General features: G+C 38.0%; 1 protein-coding gene across 5 annotated transcripts in view; it reads right to left on the bottom strand.

Moving 5' to 3' along the window:
- INPP4B (inositol polyphosphate-4-phosphatase type II B) overlaps positions 1 to 24,646 on the bottom strand; it is an 824,845-nt gene that overhangs the window by 190,109 nt on the left and 610,090 nt on the right. The window lies entirely within an intron of this gene.

Genomic DNA, 24,646 nt, shown 5'->3' on the forward strand with positions numbered 1-24,646 from the left:
ATGAAGGGGGGGAATCAGAAGGGGAGATGAGCCATGAGAGACTATGGACTCTGAGAAACTGAGGGTTCTAGAGGGGAGGGGGGTGGGGGGATGGGTTAGCCTGGTGATGGGTATTAAGGAGAGCACGTACTGCATGGAGCACTGGGTGTTATACGAAAGCAATGAATTGTGGATCACTACATCAAAACTAATGATGTACTGTATGGTGACTAACATAACAAAATAAAATTTAAAAACAAACAAACAAAAAACACTGAAAGGACAACATGAAAAAAAAAGTTCTGTATGTCAAAGAGGTAAAAAAAATACAAGTTAAATAAATGTTTCACTGATAAAAACTTCACAAAGATGACAAAAACTATCCTTAATATATATATATATATGTGTGTGTGTGTGTGTGTGTGTATATACATATGACATTCAGTTATAAAAGAAACACTAAAACCTCAATAGAAAAACAGCTAAACTCTAGGCTTCAGTCATCCAAAATAAAATAATGTGGAAAAAAAAATAATGTGGGAAGGGCTTTCTGACTATGTCTGAAGGAATCACAAGATATTCAAGTAACCCAGTTTATATATAATATAGCTGTAAATTTTTTTTTTTAAGATTTTATATATTTGTCAGAGAGAGAGAGAGAGAGCACAAGCAGGGGGAGCAGCAGGCAGAGAAGCAGACTCTCTGCTGAACAGAGAGCCCGATGCGGGACTCGATCCCAGGACCCTGGGATCATGACCCGAGCTGAAGGCAGATGCTTAACCGACTGAGCCACCCAGGCATCCTGCTATAAAATTTTTTAAAAGCCCATAAATGGTATAATCAGATACGATTTACTGGCCTCAGTTTCTCTCAAGAAGACAATTTAAGTAAATGCAGTATGCATATGTTTTGTCTTTTCTTTATCAAAAGGAAGAGCTAATCATGCCATTTAGGCTTTAATTATTACCTTTTATCTAATTCTCACGCTTTATCCAAGTTAATTCAAATCATCAGAATGCCTTTTTAAATTATAATGATAAATGGTCTAATATGCTGCTTGGTTAGATCTCTTATTCATTTCTGTAACCTTTTACCAACAACATTTTCACGAGGCTAATTCAACTAGCAATAATGAAACTTCTTTACTATTTTGGCTGTGAAACATGCTAAATACCAAGCTAATAAATTCAGAAGATGTACAATCTTCAACATCCTGTTAAATGCAAGAATAATGGATGGTGTGCAAAAATGTGACTTGCTTTCAAATGTTTGTAGCTGCCTTTGTTTTGTTTCAATGGCAATGCAGCATGGTACTGCTGCTCTTTTATCTGAGGTCTTCACAATTTTTGTGAACATTAATCTCATTCTTAACTTTTCCATAGATTAGGTTCCATCACACAACATACATGGGAAAAGAAGTGATTAATTAATAGACAATAAGAATAAGATAAGTTCATGACCCAAGTTGAGACAGGGGGGAGGCTGGAGAATGGGAGTCGAGTTCTCTGTGTTCACTCAAATGGCAGAGTATTCAAAGTCAGGACAAAACAACCACCAACACAAATAAATCCAAAAGCTTGAGATATCTAAGTCTAGAAGAATCTGGACAATTATGTCAGATGTGAGATAGATGCAAGTGTGATCTATCAACTTAATATGTAAGGGGTCAGGCTTTACTTCCAATATACAGTTATAATGAAAATGTTAGTCAAGTATTCCTTTTTAATACTAATAGATGCACCACGGGTCTACAATTTATGTTGTCTCTGAATCCTTATCAGAAAGAATAATGAAAGGAGATGTGGCGAGGGAGGGTAGGAAGGGTGATAGTGAAGCCGCTGACCATGTTATAGGATACTGGGATGGGGTACATCTCCTTCCCTACAGAAGCCCGGCAAAGCGCTGCGAGAAAAGTTTAGTGTTCTTAGGGAGTGACTCAGGATAAGCTGAAAGGTGTCCATAGTCTGCTGTTTAAAATTCATTACACTCCTCCAATATGTCAAAAATTATACACAGCCATATACAGATGAAACCTGGCATTCACTGCTCATTTGTTCTAAAAGACGGCACTGAACAGCTACACGTTCTGAAAGGGAAAAACAAGCAAAATAAAGATTCTCTGCATTGAGAAAACCTCAAATACAGGGGACTACAGAATAAAGGTATAATAAACCAGAGCAGAGTAATGAAAAAGTTAGAAAACAAAATGGGACATAGTAAGAGAGTGGTTGTAAGTTTAAGAAAAATGAAAGACATTAATTACATCAATGCATTAAAATAGATAAAGATAGCGGGTACATGGGTGTACCCAAATCAGGAAACTTTTCATTTGAGAAGGCAAGGGTTGTTTATACTATATTTTAATTTGTTACTCAGTGAGCAAAACTTTGACATTGAAGAACCTTGCTTTGTATCTCAAGCCAGATTCTCTAGAAAGCAAGCTGAGATCAAGCAGTCCCAGGTTAGCAAGCACGGGGGAGGTAAGAAGAGAAGTGTTGTAGGGGAAAGAGAAAGCAAACATCAAGTGGGAGGTTACTGATTTGGGCAGAACTTCACAAGAAAACACGGCTGGTTACTTGGTCACAGGAAACAGCTCTAGATAAATTATATGGAACTAATGCACCTTGGAAAAATTTATTAGATGGAAGAAGAAACATTTATACGCCAGTTCCTTCTATAGTATTTCATTGGTAAAGAGTCATCCTATGGGACATTAACTCCTCTGCACTTCCAGTTGTGTCTTCAGGGAGGCTACTGGGGAAGCAATATCCCAGTGGAGACAGAACTGTCCTAGATCTGGTTATAGGTGCCAGAACCACTCTGGATCTTTCCAGGGTAGATGCCACTGGGGGCATGTTAATACCTGGTCTTCACCCTGTGGGAGGCCGATACAGCTGGTGGTGTTAGGACACAGGTGACAATGGTGGCAGTTATCTGGAGCCCTCCATTGAGCAAGTAGGCAAAATTTGAGCAGAGTTTAAGGTTGAGCCAGTATAGAAAAGTACATCACCTGGGCCCAGGACAGGCAACCCCTTGCAGAACTTGCACTTCCATCATTTCCTGATATCCACGTAGCATATAAAACAGCATCCTCCTATCTTCCCTAAGAGGGAGTTCAAGTATAATCCTTCAAAGTGATGGCCAGATGCAATTCCCCCAATTGAGGTCACGAACCATGCTACAATATCCAATATTCCCGTGATCTTAGGGGCCTGAGTTGATGTTCCTCACTCTCCTCTTCCACTCATTCTAGATTTTTCTCATATTCCACTGGCACGTCAGCTGGTCTAGGTTGCTGCCTTGTGAGGTGACCCAGACTTTGATCGCAAGTGATCAGGCCCTTGGTTTCCTTGCTCTTATGGAATCTTAGTTGATGTAATTTCCCACTCATCTCTGGGCATGGAGCACATTTTAGTACTAGACATATTTCTCTTTGCTCAGATTATGAAGCGGCAGCCCTACTTCCTCATGGTGACAAGTACAGTATCCCTTGCCATCTTTGCTACTCTACTGTAGTGAAAAATGCATGATAACCAGATCACGTGTGAACCAAATATAGCTTCCGGTTGAGTAGGACTCTTTATGGGTTACGGACAGAACTACCCCTCCCCATATGCCTCAAGAATCAGGATTCTAACTGTCAAAGTCTAAGGTGGTAGGGAAAGGAAGCACAAATCCACTAGTGGGGCACTGTGACTGACTGTAAAAAGGGCTCACCCTTTTTCCCAGAGCTGTGTGTTCTACCTACGGTGGGCACAACATCTTCTGTTGGCTGTTGGTTTAGCATACAAACTTCATCCTGGAGGTCAGTACTCCAATCCTGAGATTCTGTCCCCCCAAAGTGGTGCCTTAGCTGAACCTTTCATGATTAATATTATTCCACTATTGTATCAGGTTTGTGGCTTTTGGATGGTGGGGCATGCGGTAAATGCAAGTTCACTGTTGCACCTCCTTTGTTATAGCAAGTGCCCTTCGGTAGGAACGATGTTAGGTGGGGCACCGTATCATTAGACCCGGCATTCTGCGAGCTGTCAGATGTGGGTGAGGGCAGTGGCACTGTGAGCAGGAACGACAAGCACGTATTGAGACTTGGCTTCACCTACCTAGGGCAAATCGCTGTCCTCTCCAAGTTCAAAGGGATCCGACTTAATTGGCCTGCCACCAAATGGTTGATGGGTTTCCCCGGGGGCATGGCACACCCTCTTAGCATCCACTGTCAGTTATATATTAGTGGTTGGTTAAGCACTAGACAAAAAAGCCTTAATGACATATGTACCACAAATACGGTTCAAAAAAGCACGAGTATTTTTGTGCACCGATGATAATGGTGTTTTTGTGCACGTATCTGTATGTTTGATGTTACCGATTTCCCTACTATTTGTCGTTTTGCCAACATACGTTAGAGGTGGAACCACCACAGTGTCACTTCACACCTGTTCTTCCACTGTGATTATCCCAAATATCCTGTGAGATTAGCCAAGTTACAGGACACTGCAATTAATGTATATTTTTTGATAGAGTTTAAAAAAAAAAAACAAACACTACAAACTCACAGAATGTTGCCATTGGAAGGAAGTTCAGAGAGTAATTTGAAACCTCTTGTTTCACAGATGGAAGCAGCTAAATAAACAGCTTGTTAGTCTCTGAGTCACTAGAATACCAAGTCTTTTAGTCTAGAATCCCCGTCCCCTCTTTCCTCACCCCATATAATTCCCCAGTGTAAAAACAAAGAAACACACAAACACACAAACACAACTAAACTAAAACACAAAAAACCCAGCGTGCCTCGTTTACTGAAGGTACTTAATGAACATACACTGAATGAGTGGGGCCATTGACTTCTAGGACTACATTGGTAAACTTTCATGTACTTTAAAAGTTAACTTCGAACAAAAGGTAAGTCATAATTTGATATTTTTACTTCTGAACCTTTTAGTTAGAATGGCACAGTGACTAGGTATGTAGTGCATGAAAACGGATATTCTCTAAAATACGTTCAAGTGCATACTGGTGTCCAGTATTATAAGACCCAGAGAGAGAGCCCAGTCTCTGCATATCGCCACGTTTCTCTAGACAGCAATCTTGGAACTAATGTTATAGTTAAATACACATCTTCACTAAGCCTTTGGTGTGAATGGCAAAAGAGATAAGCTGTGTAAATGCATTTTTAATCCACAGAAAATTTTTTTAAAATACTCCTTCCCTCTATAAACATTCTCATTTATTCACAGTAACAACAGCTTCTGCTTTCAAAAGCTGTCTCCTTCAATTGCAACTTTACAACAATAACAGCAAAAATGTCTTTCTGGAAAATCCATTGCCCTCCTAAACACACACAATCTTTTGTGAATTCATTACTTTACTCTCACTAGAGCTCTATCTTTAAAACAAACCTTCTAGGAGATAGGCTAGGACTCTCCTAGAGTCCAAGAGGTAGACACAAAGCTGTTGGAAATAAAAGACTGAATATTCAAATATTAAGAAGCTTAGGCCTCTTACACATTAAACATTTTTTGGCACTTACTGCCATCCATTCCCTTTTGCTTTGCTACCTACAAAAATAAAAGTTAAATCAGATGAAATCTCAAGGATACAGGTGATTGCTAAGGCTTACTTGAGAAGTATCTTTTTTTTTTTTTTTGAGAAATATCTTAACACTCTGGATCTTGGCATTCCAACTGTAAAAGTACGATATTCTTGATACTTGATGAAATATTCATGCCAATCTCTGGAAACAACCTTACGGTACACTTTTTGTCTACATGACTTGTTTTGTCTTACCTTGTTTAAATATTTCAAAAATACATGCTTTTTCTCTTCAGCAAAATTGCAAGTTTCTGGAGGTCATAATGATCCTCTGAACCTTCCATAAAGGAACACACTACTAAGTACATAACATGCTTGAAACACAAAACTATTGAATAGCATAAAGAGAGAAATGAGATTAAAAACAAACAACTCTATGAAGAATTAAGAGAAATAATTGAACACAAAATAAGTCCTAGGGAAACTGGAAGAAAATAGCCAAACCTGCCTTAAAGTTTTTACATATAATACATAAAGCATTGGCAAGAATATTAAATAGATGAATAGTTTTTAAACTTGGTTCCCTACACCCCCAGGGCTGCTGTGGCTAGAGGGACGGGGGAGGGTGTTGACAAGAGAAGCCAAGTACATGAACAGGCATCGGGCCCTTTTCCTTACTCCCGCCAAACACCAGCTCCAGTGAAGTTTTTTTGATTAATACTGAAATTCCATGTACAGTTCTGTATGGAAAGAAAAAGTTTCTGCTGCTAAAAAAAAGAAAATAAAATTAGGGCTAAGATCACTAAAATAGAACATAGTTTAAAAAGGAGAAAGTTTATCTTCTATGTAAAAGATAGTTTTAAAGCCTACTGATGATATATATATTCAAGGAGGAATTCCAATAGGGGGAATATTTCTCTAAGCTTATGAGTGTGGCAGACTTGTCTTACTCATACTTTTGTCCTACCACAGTCCTTAGTTTGTGGGAAGTGTTCTATATAGGCCTGTGGACTGACTGAATGGAAGGTTTGCTTGCAGATTGTTGTTCTTATATTTTCCTGAAATTTGAGAGACAGTCAGAATATAATCTAACCCCAAAGTAGAATGCTGAGCTCTGCCCCAGTTAAAATGAATGAATGCAACACAAAAATGAGACACTGTTGAGTCCTCTAACCTTGTATGATCTAGATCTGTAACTCTGGATTAGTCAAGTCTTCTTTAGGGATGGAGAAAGATTCGAAAATGTATCTTCATATGGCATTTCATACTGTGATGGTTAATTTATGTGTCAACCTGTCCTGATACTTAGTTAAATGCTATGGTAGGTGTTTCTGGGTGAGATTAACATTTGAATTGGTATATTGAGTAAAGCCCTTGCCCTCACTATTTTGGGTGGGCCTCATCCAATCAGTTGAAGGTGAATAGAGCAAAAGCCTGTCCCCTCCCTGAGTAAGAGAGAATTCCTCTTGACAGACTGACTTTGAACTGGGACACTGGCTTCTTCTTGCCTTTGCAATCAAATTGAAACACTCGCTTTTCCTGGGCTTCAAAATCACTGGCCTTTGCCTTAGCACTATATCATAGACTCTCCTGTGTCTCCAGCTTGTGGACTCACCCTGAAGATGTTAGGACTTGTCAGCCATCATAATTATGTAAGCCAGTTCCTTATAATAAATCTCTCTGTCTCTGTTTCTGTCTCTCTGTCTCTCTCTCTACACACACACACACACATCCCAAAACAAAACCTTAGACTGTCCTGATTGCTCATATAATTAATACAGTAGCCTCGTAAGACAAATGATAATGTTATTACCTATAAAAATCTGGAAATTGAAAGATTAAGTAATTTTCTATAATCATAAGCATTTATGGAATGGCAGATATAGGTTCTTGAACTAAGGTCCATAATAATTCCAATTCTGTGTTTTTATCATTACAACACACTTTCCCCTGCTCAATGCATTTTAAATCAAGAACCTTGGCACATTAGAAAAAAAACTCTAAATGAGTTTTGCCATATTCACTCCTGTGCAGATATTGTAATATTCAAACAGCAAAATAAAACACATATTTCTATTGTCAGCTTGATGATACTAAGCGCTCTACAGGACCTCTCATTAAGTGACACCACGAATCCATAATGATGAACTTAATGGCACACAGCATCTGCCCTCAGTATGGGGAGGTGGTAGGGCCTAATGTACTTTCCATGATAAGTAACATACCACATGGTATTCTAACTGAGCATCAACACTGTATGAAGAAAAATGAAACAGAAGAAATAACACTAATCAGGTATGAATCACCAGTGGAGTCCTCACGTAATATTTTTTATTCCTCATCTTTGGATATTTAGGACTTAAGATTTTTCTCAGAGAAAGCAAGCAAGAGAGACAGAAAAAAATACAAAGAGAAACAAAGTGAAAGAGAACGCTGTAAAACATTTACAAGATTCATCGGTTTGAGGTCTATTTGATATATATGAGACTTAAACAGAATGGCTAGTTCCCTATCACTTTTCCCACTAATCAATGTTTCTTTAAGGTCAGTAAAGATTTTCAGTGTGCCTTTATTTCATCCAAGTATGCAAATGTCGATAGAACTCTCAAAAGGCATACGCTTCAGCCATGTCAGAATAAATAAGGCATAGAACGAGGCTGGAGAAGTAGACACAGGATCCTGCCTGCCTTGTAGGCCACGTGAAGGGGAAGCCTTGTCTGTTGATAAATCTTGAAACAAAGTACGTAAACTATATTTCAGAATGTTAGACCACGTCAAATGGACAGGCTGGGTCACTATGTTGTACAATCCTACTGCATATATTTTTGTATAGTAAGGATGTTTTTGAAAAAGAATTTACCTGGATATATTCTAGTTCTAGTTTATAATTCCTAATATATAATTTTAGCACTTTTAAAAAGGCACTTCTGTAGTGTTATCAGTCTGAAATAAATGGACTTTATCGTAAAGTGTGGTGAGAAGAAATGTCTTCTGCATTTCTCTCAAACTAGATATAATGCTTAGGAAACCAATTTAACAGTATATGATAATATTTAAGTAAGCATGTAGAACATGTCTCTCAAACATTTATCTCTGTGCAGCAACTAGGCTTTCAGCCTGGGATTTCAAAATATCATACCAACAATCTTTTTCATATATAAGAATATACTACATTCAAAAAATAGATTTAGGATATAGGTATATATCTACATAGATACTTACAGTTCTATAATATAGCTATACAATATAGAATACGGAACACTCGAAAATATAGTGTTGAAAACAATTGTTTGCCTTCATTGATATAAAATATTTTATCACTACAAACTTAGTATATGTATATTTACAAGCACTAATATATAAAACAAGGCATGTACATTCTCCCAAAGAAGTAGTAATGAAACTTTGTATGTTCCAACACTATCATATTTTTCCCTACTAAAGTATTTTGGTACATATTTTTTATATTTTATTTACAAGATTGTTTCCCTGCATCATACACACAATATTTATGTTTTATATAAAACCTAAGAAAGTCTTCAAGTTAATTCTTATAAAATATTTCTTTTCTTCTAAACTGCCAGAAAGTCTCTCTTTCCCCATCCCTGGGATCAAAAGAGAAAAATATATGATATAAATCAAACTATTTTTTTTCCTGGAGAGTTTTATGGACCATGGAGTTTTGTACCAAGACAGGCTTTTCAAATATCATCTTACAGTGTAGGACGGTATACTTTTTCTGATACAACCAAACACTATATGGTCACAGAACCTCCCATCTAAAACTATGTGTCTGCACACCATGATTTAATACTATATTTGTAGCTGTCATGAAGCTTCAACGCTATAAGTACCATTATTTTATCTAGTAACTAATGTATTTCAATGTAGACTGAGCACAGCAAACCTTTGAAGTAGGACAAAATCCGAAAAAACACTCAACATAAACAAAATACGTGGCAACAGTAAAACAAACTATAAAAATTTTATAAGTGGTAGTTTGGCAAGACCTACAAAACTTGTCTGTGTGCAACCCAAGCTGAGAGACTGTAAAACTTAAAGCATTATAAACACAGGCAAAGACATATAAACACACAGGCACGCGCGCGCGCACACACACACACAACTTTCTATGTATTTGGGATCTCCGAGTTGTCTTTAACATGTCATTCTCCTGTCCTTTTCCATTATAACAACTCCATAATAAGCCAGTTGCCATTTCTCCCTATCCTTCAGGCATGCTAGATCAAAGAACTGGTTTGCTTTTTAATTACTAATCCCTTATGTGCAATTTAGTAAACTTCTCAAAATCAATGTGTTATACTGAGTACTTTGTAAGCAGAACCTCCCCCTCTTCTCTTCCCAACACGTTATTCTAGTATGGTTCTCAAGAGGTTAAATATCAGGGCTGTCTCAAGGAAACTCCTATTGGAAATCTGCATTTTATAATATTTTCGATCAGATTGTGTGAGTCTGTAATGTGAGCCATAGATTTAAGAAGATCAAGTCACAGGCAGAAGAGCCATTAATAGACTGTTGCACTGTCACAGGCAAGACGTGATGGTGGTTGGGATTAGAGTAGGTGGAGTAAACATGTAAAAAAAATGAGTAAATGAGTTATGTTGTGCACCTGAAATTAACAATGTTATATGTCAATTATACCTCAAAAAAAGAGAAAAATAAACAAAACAGAAATAACAGCAGCATGTAGTCCATGCAAGAAGTCTGTTTCAAAAAAAGAAAGAAGATAATAAGGACAAAATCAGAAATAACAGACAATAGGAAGAGCAGAATTGACAAGTCCACAAGAATTCTCTTTCAAAAAAATCAATAAAGTATATTAATCCTTATAACAAGCATACAAAAGCTACATGAAAAAACTACAATATTGTATTTGTATGCATAAAAGATTTTAGCAGGCCATATTCTTGAATGTGAAGAGCAAATATTCCAAATATGTCAGTTCTTTTGAAGGTAATTTTGTTGTTGTCACTGTTTAATTTTCTTAATTACTTTAGTGATGACAATGGAGAGGCATGGAAACTGGCAAGTATTATAAGGAGGTGAGAAAGAAATGGAACACTGAGAAAGTGATATTGAAGAAATTATCTAAGTTTTCAGAAATGTGGCTAATTTGGCATTTCATTTTATAAATGTAATCAAATAAATTCCAGATAATTAAAATCTGTAATGTAAAAGAAACAAAAATGTTGAAAGTATTAATACTGAACTAAACTCAAAATAAAAACAAACTTTATAAGTATCTCAAAGGCCACATGGAGCCCATGGAATCTCAGTGGTTATCTGTCATCCCATCATAGAAACCACTAGGCATCCAAAGGACGCTATAAGGAATCCAGGATCTTTTTGTCACTGTTGCCATGAGAACACAGTAAGCCCATCCTCATTTACTTACATATTTTCTTGAGGTAGGGAAGGGGGAAAACTTAAATTCTAAATGATTGGTAATTTTCCAAGACAAACTATAATATTGTATTTGTATGCATAAAAGAAGATTTTAGCAGGCCATATTCTTGAATGTGAAGAGCAAATACTCCAAATATTGTGGAATAGTCATCCACAACTTTTTAGACCAAGGCTGAGGGAGAACTAAATTTTGAATAGACTTCAATGTTTGAAAATAAACTGTTTAAATTAAAAGAAATTAAGATATAGTTAACTGGCAAGTCTATTCTCTGTTATTTATTTGTTAGGGTTTATGTATTTGCTTTCTATTGCTGTGTAGCAAATTACTATTCTAAATCCATCATCCAGGGATAACCATTGTTAATATGTTCATATATATATGTAAGTATTGCTCTAGTATACATCTAGTCTATTTTTCCTTCTAGTCTTTTTATGTATCAGTAAAAATTCAGATGCAATAATTTTCACTGATTAGTAGCCTACACTTTTATTTAACATCATGTCGTAGAATCACAGATGTATTCATAAAACAACTCAGATAAGCAAGAAAAACTAAGCATGATACCAGGGCATGACAATCATGGGGACCAATATTCTGCTTCCCATAGGAAGGCTTATGAAGATGAGAATAGATGTAAAAGATAAAGACACAATATCCCTTCTGGGTGGTAAATTTAGAAGAATCTTACTTTTTCTTTCTTTCTATTTTTTTTTTTTAAAGATTTTATTTATTTATTTGAGAGAGAATGAGAGAGAGCACATGAGATGGGGGAGGGTCAGAGGAAGAAGCAGGCTCCCCGCCGAGCAGGGAGCCAGATGAGGGACTCGATCCAGGGACTCCAGGATCATGACCTGAGCCGAAGGCAGTCGCTTAACCAACTGAGCCACCCAGGAGCCCTTACTTTTTCTTTTTTCTTTTCTGTATTTTTACTATACTATTTTTTATAGTGTACATATATTATTTTTTATGGAAAAAATGCAATGTAATGTAATATAATTTTCTCAGGAAGGATTTCCAAGAATGCAAAGGAAGCATTTTGCACTGTTGAGGAGTGTTGAAAGACAACAGCACTACGGCACCTGTAGTCTTCATCAACAAGGTAAGACAGTTCATCTAAGTTTTGGGGTTTAGGAAGGAGGTTGAGGTGAGTAAAATACTTTCTGGGATCTGAGTAAGACTAGGGTTAAAAGAAGCTAAGAAAAGAACATCAGAGTAAAGCTTTGTCCAGGCTGGAGATTCTACCCAGCCAAGAGAAACGATATAAGTTCTTTTGCGGGACAAAGCCCACTCTTATGTTTTTAATTTATTATGTTATGTTATATAAATTTTATAATCCAATTTAATTTTTATGCTATATCAATTTATAGTAATTATAATTCTTAATGAAATTATTTTCTCAATGGATGGTATAGATATTCAAGTAAGTTTTGTGAGCGGCATTTTTTGAGTTCCTGCATATTTATGTCCTTTCCATCACCTTCATTCATAAAATATTCATAACCTGGCCCTATACAATAAAGTGGGGTCACAGGCTCTTCCTCTCAAAAATCAGTAGGTGTTATTCTATGGGCTTCTACAGGGAAGTATAAGGTTACCCTGGTTTAACCACGTCAAAGAAAAAACACCAAAGCTGCCTAAGTTTTTCTTGTTTTCTTTCAAGCTTTTGCATGAGTTCTTCCCCAAGAACACTTCAAATTATTTGGTAGTGTCCAGCTCTGTGCTTTGTACATCTAACATCTTCTCTCTCATCATTCTGAACATTTTTCACCCTCGTTTAGCATTTGAGATGAGCTTATCATGTTTGTCTTCCACGTTACTGATACAATTTCTCAGTGTCAGATCTGTTCTTTTCTGCTGGCTCTGTAGACTTAATTTGGTTGCTTCATTTTAAAATTTCATTATTCCCTGCATTATTCCCTCCGTTTTACAGCATTTTCCCTAAAGGATGATAATTATTTTCTTATGGATTTCTAATTCTGTTTCATAATAACCATACCTTCTTCCACTCTGAGATGGCTAGTCAGTTTTCCTTTTTTCCGATTTTTCCTATTTCCCTTTTGAGTTAGCATGGTTTTTTTTTCCCTCTCCTTTACAAAATATGAAAGATTCATTGTTTGATTTTTAAAAGCTAATTATAAGGAATTTACACCGAAAAGGTGATGGAGAAAGCAGATGATATATGGGATACGCTGCTCTTCACAGTGCCTAGCCAATTTTCAGATCTATCAGATTTTTGTATAGTTTAGTTTTAAGGACTGAAATGGGCTTTTTCTCCTCTGAACAATTCCCAGTGTATCCTGATGACAGTTCCTAGTTTTGTTCTTAGCAATGGAACTTATTATTTGGAGGCACTGGTCCTCTGTCTCCACCAAAACTGCCCACTAGGCCCTGCTATGTGGTGGTGATTTTTTCCCCCTACAAATGTACAGGAAAAAAGAGATGCAAAGGGAAGAGAACAAGGTAAGTGGATAATACTTCAGTGTGTTAAAAAATAATAAAACTAATTATAGAGATTATGCCTACTAAAATTGCTTTTTTTTTTTTTAAAGATTTTATTTATTTATTTGACAGAGACACAGCGAGAGAAGGAATACAAGCAGGGGGAGTGGGAGAGGGAGAAGCAGGCTTCCCGCAGAGCAGGGAGCCCGATGCGGGGCTTGATCCCAGGACCCTTGGATTATGACCTGAGCTGAAGGCAGACGCTTAATGACTGAGCCATCCTGGCACCCCTAAAATTGCTTTTTAATACTAATCCCTTATCATGATTATGAAGTAATTTAGTAAACCTCTCCAAAGCAAGGTGTTATACTGAGTACTTTGTAAGCAGAAGCTTCCCCTCTTCCCTTCCCGACACAGAATTCTAGCATGGTTCTCAAGAGGTTAATTAAGAGATTTAAACAGAAAAGGTGGCAGAGGAGTAGGAGACCTGGATTTCGTCTGGTCTCAGGAATTCAGCTGGATAGGGATCAAACCATTCTGACCACCTACAAACTCAACAGAAGATCGAAGAAAAGAATAGCAACAACTCTCTGAACAGAAAAGCGACCACTTTCTGGAAGGTAGGACATGTGGAGAAGTGAATCCAAAGCAAAATTTGGGAGGATAGACGGCTGGGAGGGGGCCTCCATCAGCTGCTACCGGCAAGTGATAGAGCCGTGGAGCACAAAATTGGAACTTTTAGAAGTCGGCTCCGCTGAGGAACCTCCATTCGGTGGCTGAGCAGGGGGTGGAAGCCTCGCGGAACAGTGTGGTCTCAGGACCGTCGGGGTCACAGAAAGACTGGGGTGCCTGAGTGTGGCAGAGCTCCCAGGTATTGGAGTGAGGAAGCCAGCTGCAGAGACAGAGCCGAGGCGCGGTCTCTCAGCTCGGGGTTGCCATAAACCGTGATCCACAGCACAATTGGGCCACTGCTCCTCCAGCAGGGACCCAACAAGCAGCAGATCTGGGGAGACTCCCCTTCCTCCCCTGGGAGGAGTGGTGCAAGAGCACACCACAGAGATCTGCTGGGTCTGGAGACTCCACCTGGGGTCGGGTGCCAGAGATAGAAACGCTCTGTCACAGGCAAGGTGAGTGCGGTGTGCGGCCGGGGATGGGGAGACGGGAGTGATTGACTGCTTTTCTCTGGGGGCTCACTGAGGAGCGGGGCCCCGAGTTCTCGGCTCCTCCGGGGCAGAGATTGGGAGGCCGCCACTTTCACTCTCCGCCTCCAAAGCTGCACGGAAAGCTCGCAGGGAACAAAAGCTCCCAAGAGCAAACCTGAGCAGATTACTTAGCCCAGACCCAGCAAGGGTGGGGCAATTCTGCCTCCAGCAAAGACATTTGGGAACCACGGCAACAGGCCCCTCCCCCAGAAGATCAGCAAGAACAGCCAGCCAAGACCAAGTTTACAGATCAATGAGAATGGCAGAACTCCAGCGCTAGGGGAATACAGCACATAGAATTCATGGCTTTTTTGCCATGATTCTTTAGTCTTACAAAGTTAATTTTTTTTAACTGTCTTTTATTTTTTTTTCATTTTCTTTTTCCCTTTTTCAACCAACATCTTATCAATCCCTTTTTTAAAAAATTTTTTTATTTTTCATTTTTAGAGTCATATTCTATCCCTTCGTAGTAGTTACCCTTATTTTTGGAATATATATATATATATAATTTGTTCTCTCTTTAAAATTTTGAGATACAGTTTCTTCTAACAGATCAAAATATACCCTAAATCTCTAGTGTATGGCCTTGTTCTAGTCTCCTGCCTGATCACATTCTCTCCCTTTCCTTTCTTTTTTTTTCTTAAGTCCTCTTCTTTTTTCAAACAACTTCTTACCAATTCCTTTTATAAAAATTTTTATACTTTTCATCTTTACAGTCATATTCCATCCCTTCAACGTATCAACCCTTACTTTTGTACATATGTAAGTTTTTCTTTCTTTAAAAATTTGGGAGGCACTTCCTTCTAACAGACCAAAATACACCCAAAATCTAGTGTGTGGCACTAATCTATGCACCAGCCTGATCATATTTGATCATATTCTGGCTTTTTTGGTTTGTTTTTGTCTGCTTTTACCTTTTTCTTTCTCTTTTTTCTTTCTTTCCCTTTCTTTTCCCCTGGCTTCAGGTCTTTTCTGATTTGTTTAGAGTATATTTTCTGGGGACGTTGTTACCCTGTTAGCATTTTGTTCTCTCATTCATCTGTTCTCTGGACAAAATGACAAGATGGAAAAAATCACCTCAACAAAAAGAACAAGAGGTAGTACTGACAGCCAGGGACCTACTCAATCCGGACATTAGTACGATGTCGGAACTAGAGTTCAGGATCATGACTTTAAAGATACTAGCTGGGCTTGAAAAAAGCATGGAAGTTATTAGAGAAACCCTTTCTGGATAAATAAAGGAACTAAAATCTAACCAAGTCGAAATCAAAAAGGCTATTAATGAGGTGCAATCAAAAATGGGGGCAGAAGAGAGAATCAGCGATATAGAAGACCAAATGATGGAAAATCAAGAAGCTGAGAAAAAGAGAGATAAACAACTACTGGGTCACGAGGGCAGAATTCGAGAGATAAGAGATATGGTAAGACAAAACAACATTAGAATGATTGGGATTCCAGAAGAAGAAGAAAGAGAGAGAGGGGCAGAAGGTATATTGGAGCAAATTATAGCAGAGAACTTCCCTAATTTGGGAAAGGAAACAGGCATCAAAAAACAGGAGGCACAGAGAACCCCTCTCAAAATCAATAAAAATAGGTCAACACCCCGACGTCGAATAGTAAAACTTACGAGTCTCAGAGACAAAGAGAACATCCTTAAAGTGGCTTGGGACAAAAGATCTGTAAGTACAATGGCAGAAACATTAGACTGGCAACAGACCTATCCACAGAAACCTGGCAGGCCAGAAAGGACTGGCATGATATATTCAGAGCACTAAATGAGAAAAATAGGCAGCCAAGAATACTATATCCAGCTAGGCTGTCATTGAAAATTGAAGGAGAGATAAAAAACTTCCAGGACAAACAAAAACTAAAGGAATTTGCAAACACAAAACCAGCCCTACAAGAAATCTTGAAAGGGGTCCTCTAAGCAAAGAGAGAGCCTAAAAGCAACATAGACCAGAAAGGAACACAGACAATATACAGTAACAGTCACCTTACAGGCAATACAATGGCACTAAATTCCTATCTTTCAATAGTTACCCTGAATGTAAATGGGCTAAATGCCCCAATCAAAAGACACAGGCTATCAGATTGGATTAAAAAATAAGACCCATCGATATGCTGTCTGCAAGAGACTCATTTTAGACCCATAGACATCCCCAGATTGAAAGTGGGGGGGGTGGACAACCATTTACCATGCTAATGGACACCAAAAGAAAGCTGGGGTGGCAATCCTTATATCAGACAAATTAGATTTTAAACCAAAGACTGTAATAAGAGATGACGAAGGGCACTATATCCTACTTAAAGGGTCTATCCAACAAGAAGATCTAACAATTGTAAATGTCTATGCCCCTAACATGGGAGCAGCCAATTATATAAACCAATTAATAACAAAAGGAAAGAAACACATTGACAGCAATACAATAATAGTGGGGGACTTTAACACCCCCCTCACTGAAATGGACAGATCATCTAAGCAAAAGATCAACAAGGAAATAAAGGCTTTAAATGACACACTGGACCAAATGGACTTCACAGATCTATTCAGAATATTCCATCCCAAAGCAACGGAATACACATTCTTCTCTGGTGCCCATGGAACATTCTCCAGAATAGATCACATCCTAGGTCATAAATCAGGTCTCAACCAGTACCAAAAGATTGGGATCATTCCCTGCCTATTTTCAGAACACAATGCTTTGAAACCAGAACTCAATCACAAGAGGAAAGTTGGAAAGAACTCAAATACATGGAGGCTAAACAGCATCCTACTGAAGAATGAATGGGTCAACCAGGAAATTAAAGAAGAATTAAAAAAATGCATGGAAACCAATGAAAATGAAAACACAACTGTTCAAAATCTTTGGGAGGCAGCAAAGTCACTCCTAAGAGGAAAGTATATAGCAATACAAGCCTTTCTCGAGAAACAAGATAGGTCTCAAATACACACACTTACCCTACACCTAAAGGAGCTAGAGAAAAAACAGCAAATAAAGCCTAAACCCAGCAGGAGAAGACAAATCATAAAGATCAGAGTAGAAATCAATGAAATAGAAACCAAAAGAACAGTAGAACAGATCAATGAAACAAGGAGCTGGTTCTTTGAAAGAATTAAGAAGATTGATAAACCCCTGGCCAGACTTATCAAAAAGAGAAGAGAAATGACCCAAATCAACAAAATCATGAATGAAAGGGGAGAGATCACAACCAACACCAAAGAAATACAAACAATTATAAGAACATATTATGAGCAACTCTATGCCGGCAAATTAGATAACCTGGAAGAAACGGATGCATTCCTAGAGATGTATCAATTATCAAAACTGAACCAGGAAGAAATAGAAAACCTGAACAGACCTATAACCACCAAGGAAATTGAAGCAGTCATCAAAAATCTCCCAACAAACAAGAGCCCAGGGCCAGATGGCTTCCCAGGGGAATTTTACAAAACATTTCAAGAAGAATTAATACCTATTCTTCTGAAACTGTTCCAAAAAATAGAAATGGAAGGAAAACTTCCAAACTCGTTTTATGAGGCCACCATTACCTTGATCCCAAAACCAGACAAAGACCCCATCAAAAAGGAGAATTACAGACCAATATCCTTGATGAACATGGATGCAAAAGTTCTCACCAAAATGCTAGCCAATAGGATACAACAGTACATTAAAAGGATTATTCACCACAACCAAGTGGGATTTATTCCTGGGCTGCAAGGTTGGTTCAACACCCACAAATCAATCAATGTGATACATTAACAAAAGAAAGAATAAGAATCATATGATCCTCTCAATAGATGCAGAAAAAGTATTTGACAAAGTACAGCATCCTTTCTTGATCAAAACTCTTCAGAGTATAGGGATAGAGGATACCTACCTCAATATCATAAAAGCCATCTGTGAAAAACCTACAGCGAATACCATTCTCAATGGGGAAAAATTGAGAGCTTCCCCCTAAGGTCAGGAACACGGCAGGGATGTCCACCATCACCACTGCTATTCGACATAGAACTAGAAGTCCTAGCCACAGCAATCAGACAACAAAAAGAAATCAAAGGCATCCAAATCAGCAAAGAAGAAGTCAAACTCTCACTGTTTGCAGATGATATGATACTTTTGCAGAAAACCCAGAAGACTCCACCCCAAACCTGCTAGGACTCATACAGGAATTCAGTAAAGTGGCAGGATATAAAATCAATGCACAGAAATCAGTGACATTCCTATACACCAACAAGACAGAAGAAAGAGAAATTAAGGAGTCGATCCCATTTACAATTGCACCCAATACCATAAGATACCTAGGAATAAATCTAACCAAAGAGGCAAAGGATCTGTACTCAGAAAACTATAAAATACTCGTGAAAGAAATTGAAGAAGACACAAAGAAATGTAAAAACTTTCCATGCTCATGGATTGGAAGAACAAATATTGTGAAGATGTTAATGTTACCTAGAGCAATCAACACATTCAGTGCAATCCCCCATCAAAATATCATCCACTTTTTTTCAAAGAAATGGAACAAATAATCCTAAGATTTGTATGGAACCAGAAAAGACGTCGAATAGCCAGAGGAATGTTGAAAAAGAAAAGCAAAGCTGGCGGCATCACAATTCCGGACTTCCAGCTCTATTACAAAGCTGTCATCATCAAGACAGTATGGTATTGGCACAAAAACAGACACATAGATCAATGGAACAGAATAGAGAGCCCAGAAATGGACCCTCAACTCTGTGGTCAACTAATTTGACAAAGCAGGAAAGAATGTCCAATGGAAAAAAGACAGTGTCTTCAACAAATGGTGTTGGGAAAATTGGACAGCCACATGCAGAAGAATGAAACTGGACCATTTCCTTACACCAGACACAAAAATAGACTCAAATGGATGAAAGACCTCAATGTGAGACAGGAGTCCATCAAAAGCCTAGAGGAGAACACAGGCAGCAACCTCTTCGACCTCAGCTGCAGCAACTTCTTCCTAGAAACATTGCCAAAGGCAAGGGAAGCAAGGGCAAAAATGAACTATTGAGACTTCAAGATAAAAAGCTTTTGCACAGCAAAGTAAACAGTCAACAAAACCAAAAGACATTGACAGAATGGGAGAAGATATTTGCAAATGACGTATCAGATAAAGGGCTAGTATCCAAAATCTATAAAGAACTTATCAAACTCAACACCCAAAGAACAAATAATCCAATCAAGAAATGGGCAGAAGACAGACATTTTTCCAAAGAAGACATCCAAATGGGCAACAGATACATGAAAAAGTGCTCAACATCTCTCGGCATCAGGGAAATCCAAATCAAAACCTCAATGAGATACCACCTCACACCAGTCAGAATGGCTAAAATTAAGAAGTCAGGAAATGACGGATGTTGGCGGAGATGAGGAGAAAGGGAAACCCTCCTACACTGTTGGGGGAATGCAAGCTGGTGCAACCACTCTGGAAAACAGTATGGAGGTTCCTCAAAAAGTTGAGAAGTGAGCTACCATACAATCCAGCAATTGTACTACTGGGTATTTACCCCAAAGATACGAATGTAGGGATCTGAAGGGGTACGTGCACCCTGATGTTTATAGCAGCAATGTCCACAATAGCCAAACTGTGGAAAGAGCCAAGATGTCCATTGACAGATGAATGGATAAAGAAGATGTGGTATATATATTCAATGGAATATTATGCAGCCATCAAAAGGAATGAGATCTTGCCATTTGCAACGACGTGGATGGAACTGGAGGGTGCTATGCTGAGCGAAATAAGTCAATCAGAGACATATATCATATGACCTCACTGATATGAGGAAATCTTAATCTCAGGAAATAAACTGAGGGTTGCTGGAGTGGGGGGTGGGGTGGGAGGGATGGGGTGGCTGGGTGATAGACATTGGGGAGGGTATGTGCTGTGGTGAGCGCTGTGAATTGTGTAAGACTGTTGAATCACAGATCTGTACCTCTGAAACAAATAATGCAATATATTAAGAAAAAAAAAAGACAGCAGGAGGGGAAGAATGAAGGGGGGGAAATCGGAGGGGGAGACAAACCATGAGAGATGATGGACTCTGAAAAACAAACTGAGGGTTCTAGAGGGGAGTGGGGTGGGAGGATTGGTTAGCCTGGTGATGGGTATTAAAGAGGGCATGTTCTGCATGGAGCACTGGGTGTTATGCACAAACAATGAATCATGGAACACTACATCAAAAACTAATGATGTAATGTATGGTGATTAACATAACAATAAAAAATTAAAAAAAAAAGAAAAGGTGGTGGAGAAAGCAGATGATATATGGAATAGTCTGCTTTCTCCTTGTCCCCTAACTCATTATTTCCCCCTGGGATTTACTGTCAGTGAATGGATAGACAGAGAGATATTAACAGGAGTGGAGAGGAGATAGGGGTTAAAGATAGCACTGTGGAGGACTCAAAAGTAGTAGACATGCAGAAGGTCAGCTGCTCAGCCTTTTTAAGGGAGTCTCTAAACTAATGACAAAAGACAGACTGAGGCAGGGCACCTGGGTGGCTCAGTCAGTTAAGTGTTTGACTCTTGATTTTATTTCCAGTGATGATCTTGGGGTCCTGAGATTGAGCCCCATGTCAGGCTTTGGGCTCAGCAGGGAGTCTGCTTGGGATTCTCTCTCTCCCTCTCCTTCTGCCCCTATCCCCACTCTCTCTCAAATAAATAAGTAAATAAGTCTTAAAAAAAAAAAAAAAAAAACAGACTGGGGCAATATTAGGAGTCTTTCTCTTCATTCTCTTTCTCACTAGCTTGCTATAGTTTTAGATGAAATAGCATTAGTGGTCTGTCAGTTAAGATTTTCAACCCTGGGTGCCTGGGTGGCTCTGTCAGTTAAGCGTCTGCCTTTGGCTCAGGTCACGATCCAGGGGTCCTGGGATTGAACCCTGCGTGGGGCTCCCTGCTCAGTGGGGTATCTGCTTCTCTGTCTGCCCCTCCCCCTGCTCATGCCCTCGCTCCCTCTCTCTCTCAAAAAAAAAAAAAAAAACCTTAAAAAAAAGATTTTCAACCCAAAACATTATTCTAATAATTAGCAACTATGTTATAAATAGTATGTAGTATAATAATAAGGTAGTATTATTTTTTTATTTTAACAATGTAGTAGTATGTTAATAGATTTCCATGTTTTGTGAATGGTCGTAATTTTCCAATTTTTGTGTCTTTATAGATTATTTTTTAAATTTTAATTCCAGCATAGTTAACACACAGTTTTATATTCATTTCAGGTGTAGTGATTCAACAATTCCATACATTACTCAGTGCTCATCACAGTAATTGTACTCTTAATCCCCTTCACCTATTTCACCCATCCCCCCACTTACCTCCCCTCTGGTAACCATCTGTTTGTTCTCTATAGTTAAGGGTTTGTTTTTTGGTTTGTCTCTTTTTTTTTATTTGTTCATTTGTTTTGTTTCTTAAATTCCACATATGAGTGAAATCATATGGTACTTGTCTTCCTCTGACTGACTTATTTCACTTAGTATTATACTCACTAGATCCATCCATTTGTAGCTAATGGCAAGATTTCATTCTTTTTTATGGCTGACTAATTCTATTGTGTGTGTGTGTATACACACACACACACACACACACACATATATATGCTTTATCCATTCACCTATTGATGCATACTTGGTTGCTTTCATAATTTGGTTATTGTAAATAATGCTGCAGTAAACACAGGGGTGCATGTATTCCTTTGAATTAGTGTTTTTGTATTCTTTAGGTAAATACCCAGTAACACGATTAGTAGATTACAGGGATCCCAGAAGAAGAGAAAAAAAAGGCAGAAAATTTATTTGAAGAAATAATAGCTGAAAATTTCCTAAATTTGGGAACGGAAACAGAAATCTAGTTCCAGCAGGCACAGAAACTCCCCAATAAGATCAACCCAAGAAGCTCTACACCAAGACATACAGTATTTAAAATGGCAAAAGTAGTGATAAATAGAGAATTTTAAAACCACCAAGAGAAAAGAAAACAGTTACATACAAGGCAAACCCATAAGGCTATCATTGGATTTTTCAACAGAAACTTTGCTGGCCAGGAGGGTCTGGCATGATACAGATATTTTAGTGAGAATTTAGGCCTGGCTAACTTAGATTGCGTTATCAGGAGTTATTTTTAGGGCAAGGTCTAACTCTAACTTCTTAAATCCACCACATCTATCAAATCCTCGTCTGTGGTTCTCAGCTGAAATAAAGGCACTGTGATGACCTCTAACTCATGCTTGTCTACGGACTTCTTCCTTATTCTGCAACCGCTGTGAGGAACAGTAATCCTTTCCAAACCTTCCATGTGAAATGTGATCTACCATGTGAAATGACACTAGTAGGAATGGTTCTTAGTGTCCCATAATCTCGAATGTAACAATGTAACAATGTTAATTGTAACATGTTACATGTAACATGTAAATGTAAAATGTAACAATGCTGAGGTTGATAATTCTTTTATGACTTCAAAGATCCAAACTCCCTAAGTTTGCTTATCCTTCCTGGGAATTTGTTTTGCCCATTACATACGCTTAGTACTAGCTCTAGGTAAGGATAATATTGAATAATTTGGCTTACATTAATTCATCCTTGTAGCCAGCTCTTATAGGTAGTCAACTTAGGTTCTTGAACATGTTACAGCTTCTCTTGTCCTGAGACAATACCTTTCATCTGATTTCTGTGGTCTGATTATCCTCAATCTGCTACTCTCAAATATCTATCTTCTGTCTCTCTTTCAATCTTTATTTCCCCTCAATCCAGGCTGTTTTCTTACAACCCAGTTTCCTGTCTGATTTTCTCTAAAATCTAGGCTCTCTGTTTTCTTTTCTTTTTCTTTCTCTTACTCCTCACTCAGAAATATAGTATTTGTGCAGTCATTCCTACCCTAAAATATACTGTAATACTGCCAGATTTGACCTGCCTTGTCCATTGTTTGCTCACTGGTTTAGATCAATACAACATGCTTGGGGACTACAGAGTCTACTGAAAGGGTACACTACTATTAAGTAACTTGGTGTATTAATGTGGACATAGGCCAGAGATCCAAATTTTAGACATTTCACACTTTGCTATGTATTTCATCAATTACAAATGTTACAAAAATATTTGCCAATTTTCTGAAATTTACAGCCTTAACAGTATTTAATATAATGTAGTATTCAGTATTTTTAAAGTCACTAGAGGTTTATAAGGTGGAAAAATAAATTGTTCGAGTTGTCATGGCTCAGAGATATTCTTATTAACAATCAGTTCCCAGATCTTTCTGTTTTATTATGGCAACAGATTAAAGTTTGCTGTATGACGACATTGTCCATTCATATAGCATACTTTATCAGTCATCTAAGGGGGTGCCTGGATGGCACAGCTAAGCGGCTGACTCTTGATTTCAGCTCAGGTCTTGATCTCAGGGTCATGAGACTGAGCCCCGCATTGGGCTCCACGCTGGGCAGGGAGCCTGCTTAAGATTCTCTCTCTCCCTCTGCTCCTCCCCCACGCTCTCTCTCTTAAAAAAATAAATAAATAAATACAAGTTTTTAGACCAAAAATATCTGAGAGTCTTGTTACAGATGAGTAGTCCAAAGAACAGTCAAGTAGGAATTTCTTACAGAAACAGTAATCATAAGCAGATGAGGTAAAGACAAAAGGATTATTAGCAAGGTCAAAACTCAGGTTATTAGCTAGACACCAACTATACAATAGAAGTATAACACAAGCCATAAATGAGAGTCATATATGTAATTTTAAACTTTCTTGTACTCATATTTTTAAAGTTAAAAAAAGCAGATGAAATTAATAATATATTTTATTTAACCCTAAAATACCCTAAATTTTAATATTGCATTATAAAGTCAGTCTTTTTCTGTTTGTGTGATAAGAATTCAAAATCTGTATTTTATACATCAAGAACATCTCAAATTGGACTAGTAGCATTTCAAATGATTAACAGCCAGCAGGGTTAGTGGCCACCAATACTGGACAATGGCAAGTCGAGATTTTTATGTTATAATCATACTTTAAGAAAAAATGTTTTACAGAAAAAATAATGTGAGAGACAATCGCAAATTATTTTC

Source organism: Mirounga angustirostris, unplaced genomic scaffold (genome assembly GCF_029215605.1).
Source record: "Mirounga angustirostris isolate CCGP_5_RB_7025 unplaced genomic scaffold, mMirAng1.0.hap1 SCAF_2, whole genome shotgun sequence".
Classification (NCBI taxonomy): domain Eukaryota; kingdom Metazoa; phylum Chordata; class Mammalia; order Carnivora; family Phocidae; genus Mirounga; species Mirounga angustirostris.